This window comes from Pteropus vampyrus, unplaced genomic scaffold, assembly GCF_000151845.1.
Source record: "Pteropus vampyrus isolate Shadow unplaced genomic scaffold, Pvam_2.0 Scaffold69, whole genome shotgun sequence".
NCBI lineage: Eukaryota > Metazoa > Chordata > Mammalia > Chiroptera > Pteropodidae > Pteropus > Pteropus vampyrus.
The window spans coordinates 2,813,084-2,819,368 of record NW_011888850.1 but is presented as its reverse complement, the minus strand read 5'-3'; the positions used below and the strand labels follow the sequence as shown (position 1 = coordinate 2,819,368).

The following is a 6,285-nucleotide window of genomic DNA, read 5'->3' as shown; positions in this document are numbered from 1 at the left end:
CCTTGTAATTCTACATCTAAGAATTTATCTTAAAAATACAAATAAATAAAATACCAATAATAAAAAAAATGGGAAGCAATCCAAATACCCAATACTAGCTATAAAGGGAATTAACACTACCTTGCTCTAACAAATAATACCGAATTGCAGTGGCTTAACAAAATAAACAGTTTCTTTTTTGCTCATGACACAGTTTAGGTGGTTGTTTGGTGGCTTTCCACACAGCGATTAGGACCCTAGCTTCTTCTGTCTTGTAGTTCTATCATCCAGAACCTCAAAGACCTCCTCCAGACCCCCACATTCATCCAATGGATGAATGAAGAGAGAGTGAAGAAGGATGCTGGACTTGTTATAGGCTGACTATGGCTTACATGATTCTGACCACATTCTGTTAGTCAGAACCTGGTCATGTGGCCAGATTATCTGCAAGGGATGCTGGGAGATGTAATTTTCCATTATGGCCAAGAAGAGGAAACAGGACTGGTGAGCGTCTAGCCTGTTTCTGGCACATTTACAGATCAGCTAAATGAAGTATGGTACATCTGTACACAAGACACTTATGCAGCCATTAAAAATGAAGCTGTAGAAGAATATTTAATGAAAAAGGAAAAAATTATGCTATGTTAAACGAAAAAGGCAGACGACAAAACATTTAGATTAGAATCCTGACTGTCAAAAAATATATGTTGTCAAAAATATATATTTATAAATAAAAATCCTAGAGGATATACATTAGTATTTCTTTCTGCATGGTGAGAATGAAAAGATTTTCCTTTTCTACCCTGTGCTTTTCTATATTTTTCAACTTTATACTGCGAATATGCATCACATATAAAATCAGAACATTGTTAAAAATAACTCTACCTTAGGATAGTGCTCTCCAAGAGGAATATAATGAAAATCACGCATACAATTTTAAATTAAAATAAAAAGAATAATGTAGTTATTTAACCTAACAAATTCAAATATTATTCCAACATGCAATCAATAAATATAAAACTTTGATAAAAATTTTTGTATTTTTTATTTATAAAAAGTCTTTTAAATATGGATGTATTTTACACCTACAGCAGGCCTCGATGTAGTCCACATTTCAAATGCTCAACAGCCATATGTGTTGGTGGCTACTGTATTGGATAAATCGCCTGCCAGTGTGGGTAGTGGCCTGGGGTAGATTGGACAAGTGTCTGTGGTAGCTCAGAGGAGTGCGATGTCTCAGACATGTGGGAATTGGGAAAAGCTTCGTGAAGGAGGTGGCTTTTGAAATTGAGATTGGAAGGATATTTTTAATCATGCCATTGAAAACCATAATATCGATAACAGCTAACATTTATTGCGCCTTGGCCTATGCCTGTCACTGTGCTGACCGCTAGGGGTCGGTAGAGAGATGAACTTTCTGAACAGGGAGAACTCCAGCAACAGCGAAAGCAGGGAAGAAAAGTGAAGAAAGCACAACACACTTGCAAGTATCTGGTGGGAGTCGGGGAGATTGGAACGATATAGTGCTGTACTCTTGGGAAAGCAGCAGAAGAAAGGGCAGAAAGCCAGTTAGAGCCAAGTTTAGAAGCACCTTGAATGTTAAGGGAGGAACTTTCCACCCAGTTCAGTGAGAATAACACATATTTCTAAGCGACTTGTGACAGGTGTGGTTCCAGTGCTTACTATGTATTAACTCACTGTAGGATAAATATTAATATTGTCCTCATTTTACAGTTGAGGAAACCGAGGCACAGAGACGTTAGGAAACTTCCCAAGGTTATACATGGTGTAACAAACTTGGTGGAGCCTGGATTCCAACCCAAACATTTCTGTCTCCAAAGTCTACCCCTCGACCACTCACAAAGACCATGAATTTTGGAACCAGAGACCCGGATCCACATCTCATGCTCTTCACTCCCTCACTAGAACTTGAAGCAGTTCCCTGACACTCAGAGCCTCAGCTTCCTCCTCCCTGAAAACAGGGCATGTCCTGCCTAGCTCATGTGTCACTGCGTGGATGTAATGACACCAGGCACAGAAACACCAAGTATGCTGTGTGGCACAGAGCAGATGCCCTTACATGCTGGTCGCCCTGCAAAATGCAACAGGGAGCCATTTCAGGCCTTTAGACAAGGGCATGGGATGACTGGACTTATACTTCAGGAAGATTTACACTGGAAGCACCCATCGACCCTGATCACTCTGCCGGATTGGTTGGAGCCAGGAGGGATGTATTGGGAAAGTATTAGGGTAGTCCAAATAATACGTAATGAGGGCCTGGGCTGGAACAGTGGCAGAGAGAATGCAATCGTATTATCTATTCGTAGGATATTAGAGCCAGAACAGGCCCTGTGGATCACACAGTTCAAACTACCCTCATGTTATAGAGTAAAAGAGCCGATATCCAGACTTAAATGACTTATCCAAGGATAAGTCAGGAGACTTAGTAGTTCTTGTTCCAGATCCTCTAGTTCCCATGACTTTTTTTTTCTCACCTCATAGCGCCGTTAAACACCAACACTAGAATCTTCAATTCTTAATAAAAATAATGGAGTATCTCAATTTTGTCTAAATCATATACTTCCTACTCTTCAATAGCATCCATAGACTTTAATCTCATTTGATCTGTCAGTGACGACTCTTCCACCTGCAAAGGAAGGTAAGTAGTCTGGAGTCTGAATGATTTCCATACTTCATACGGGTAAACTGAGGCACGGGGGAAGAAGACATGTATTTCTGGCTCAAACCCTCACAGATTTACATTTAAATTAGTTTTTAAAAAACTAAAGTTTGTTTTGAAATGTTACAAAATGTTGAAACAGGAACAGTATTCAAAAAACTTCATGCTGAACAGAATTTCATGGGGACAAGGAGGCTTAGATTTTACAGGTCATTCGGATCTTAAATGTTAATGATTTGGTTCAATTGAAATTATGTGTTATCAATGGGAAATAGGATCTTTGTAGTTGTTCTGTTTTTAAATATAGTAAAAGTATAGGAAATTTATAGAAGTATAATTTTTTCCTATACGTTGTGAAAGTATAGAAAGTATGAAAGTATATAAAATTTCTTGCTTAGAAAATATGCTGAGATGCTATCTCTTCCATCTCCCAGTCAGAGTGCAGGAAAACAATGTATTTGCCTATGAGGAAGGCTAAATTCTACCACAGGAGGGCGCAGGAAATGTCAGATGCTTTTTCAGATAAAGGACACTAGGTGGCGCCACTCTGCTAGTTTTCTTCACGTCTGTTTTTAATTTCTTATTTTTTTATTCCTTTGTTTAGTAGCGGTGTTAATGGGTTAGCTTTAGTCATGTAAAAAATTTTGTTTGTTTTTCTGTCCTTTTCTTAACATGTTTGGGTCTGTCATTATGCCTTTATAAAATTATGCCAAAGAAGTAGAACTAGTTATTCATCTTAATATATTTTTCTCACAGTATATGGATTAATTAGATTTTGCTTTTGCAATAATTTTCAGGACGTTCAAGTGTGAGTCCAGACTGAATTTTCCTTTTCAGTCTATAATTGTCTCAGATTCTTTAAAATTTTGTTAAAGATTTCATTTTATTTTGATTTTAAAAGAGACATAATTCTGAGTCCTGAGCCACAAAAATATAACATAGCTCAAACTCTGAAAATTATGATAGGTATTAATGAAGGAAATGAAAATAGATTCTCCTATTGGTATTTCTGTAAAGAGGAGTTTCTCTAGCATTATTTAATTAATTAGCTGTATGTCTGCGTTATACCCCTCTCTGGAGTTCAGTCAGAGTGGAAGAAAGAAACTAAACAATATATTTGCCTAGAAGGAAGGCTAAACTCTAAAATTATAAAAATAAGGAAATTTCTCTGAATACCCTCAAAGAGCTGTGATCTTATGAGTTTATAAACACAGTCATGCCCCCTGCCCGCCCCAAACGCAATGATCGAATATATATTATAAGCTACAACTTAAAAAAAAATTGGATATTTAGTGGCACAGTTTATGCAGCCGAGAGCCCCAGCCGGCTTTTCAATCTGCGTTACTCGACTGGGGTCCCTGAAGTCTAGACACCAGGAATAAGCTGGCTGCTCTGGCAGAGAGTCACGGAGTAAGTGACTGCTCTGGCAGAGTCACGCACAGGGACCAGGACTCCCTCAGCATGCTGGATCTGCCTGCCGGGAGACTTCGAACCCAACTCTGTCTCCATTTCTTACTGGCTGGAAGAAGTGAATCCATTAATTAGAAAGCAGACATTGAGCTAGGTGCTAGACACCGTGATGGATACTTGGAGAGGTAAAAGGCTAGGCACTGGGTAGCTCACAGTCGAGGGGGTACACAAGTTGTCTGTTAGTGATAATGGAGAACAAGTGCCCAATGCGATCAGGTCTGTGCCTTTGGCCCTAAACCCTGCCCAGATGTTCGTCCATAGTTGTCACCCTGAGAAGTGATGTTAGGTCACCCCTGGGGACTGGCTGAGTTGTGGGGAAATCAGTGAAACTGGGGTAGGCAAGAGAGGGGAGGGCGAGGGAGAGGTACTGATGAAACGGTTAACGTTCTCTGCTAACTAGTAGCAAATGTTAGACATCACGATCATAGGTGCTTTATTTTCTATGAAATATATGGCATAGACATAAACGTGTTTGGTTCCCATAGACCTTCGGCTGCCTGGAAGCTAGTGATATCTAGAAGTCTTCAAGGCAGTGGGCAGAAAGGGAATAAAAATCCTCGTCACTCCATCCCCGATGATGTCCGCCGAATCTGGTAAAACCTCTAGTGTGAGCTCATCGACCAGACGGTGCATACGGAACCCCTTCAAACACCAGCATTGGAAATACGGGGGCCTCTTTTCTCAGCCCTTATAAATATAGAAATAATGGTGCATCTTTGTGCATGCCATGCCAACTGCTCACCAAGGCCGAGTGGCTAAACGACTCACTGAAGGCCATAAGACATATCGATGTTACAAAAAAAATAGCAAAAACTTGGAATAATTTTGTACCTGATGTCATACAGGCTTTGAAGTACATCGTATGAGCATATTTTCTCACTAGTGCGTAGCTACTTAATTGAAGAAGTGGCCGAATCTCGTAAAAATAGAGTAGGCACAGGCCTCCCAGGGCCCCGCTGCGCTTGTGAGCGATGAGCCTAGCGATGTGGCGAGTGGACACCCAGCTCTCCTGGGCAGGGTGGTGGGGGGCTCTGGGGAGGCAGGAAGTTGGGAGCCAGTGGAACAGAACCCGCGTTTGCCCGCTGAGCCAGTGAAACGAGGGAAGGGGAGGAAGACGAAGCAGCAGCCATCCGGTTCAAGTGCAAAAGTTCAAAACTTCCTAAGTCAGCAATGGCTCCTTTAGGTTTCAGACAGTGGCCACGGTGACAACTGGCACAAGTGTGGGAATCAAGGAATGACCTGGCCTTCCTTCTTCCACATCTGCCTTAAAGCTGTGGTTCCCAAAGGGTGTTCCGCAGCACACCAGCTCTGAGCGGGGTTGATGGGTGGGAGAACAGATGCTTCTGCATCACACTGGTTTGGAAAACGCTGAGTTATACAAAATCATCCAAATCTCATTTCTGTCTGCAGCCTTTAACAGGCCACCGTATCTTATAACTCTTTAAAAGGAGGATTTATCATGTAGGGTTTCCCAAACTTTTCGACTTCAGAAGATTTTTTTTTTTTTTTTTAATCATTAAAATATCTTAAGACAAATGTTCTGAGGAATACCTTTTGGAAAACAATATCCCGATGCACCTTAATTTATGGAGATTAAATTCTATTTTAGCAATTTTGGGTGTGGAATTTTCAGGATTAAAAAAAAATTGACAGATTTCCAGCCATGCTACCCTGAACGAGCCCGATCCCATCTGATCTTGGAAGCTAAGCAGGGTCGGGCCTGGTTAGTACTTGGATGGAAGACCACTTAGGAAGACCAGGTGCTGTAGGCGTAAAAAATAAAAAAAAAAAAAGGGATTGTAAGCTGACAAGGTCCTTGCAATCTGTGAGGTCAACCAAGGGTTGCCTTGCCTAAAAAAAAAAAAAAAAAAATTGACAGAAAAGTGAAAGATTCATTGAATCAACTTTTTTGGTGACATCAAGCAAAATCAAGGGTTCTTTCGATTCATATATTTAAATTATTTGCGTGCATAGACACACTTGTAAAAGGAACATTTTTAGGTGATTTTTCTCAGGCAGCTACGCTGTCAGCTCTGCACCCTCACAATGAGGCCTTGCCACTGCCTTGGAACCTGGTGCCATCGTGGCTGTCAGTCTAAGCATATCTTCTGATGTGAGAAGAAGAATAAATACAGCTCCCGATTTTCAAGTCAAAG

At 40.6% G+C, this 6,285-nt stretch overlaps 1 pseudogene; it reads left to right on the top strand.

Moving 5' to 3' along the window:
* Positions 1 to 5,782: 5,782 nt before the first annotated feature.
* Positions 5,783 to 5,901, top strand: LOC111740884 (annotated as a pseudogene).
* Positions 5,902 to 6,285: the final 384 nt, after the last annotated feature.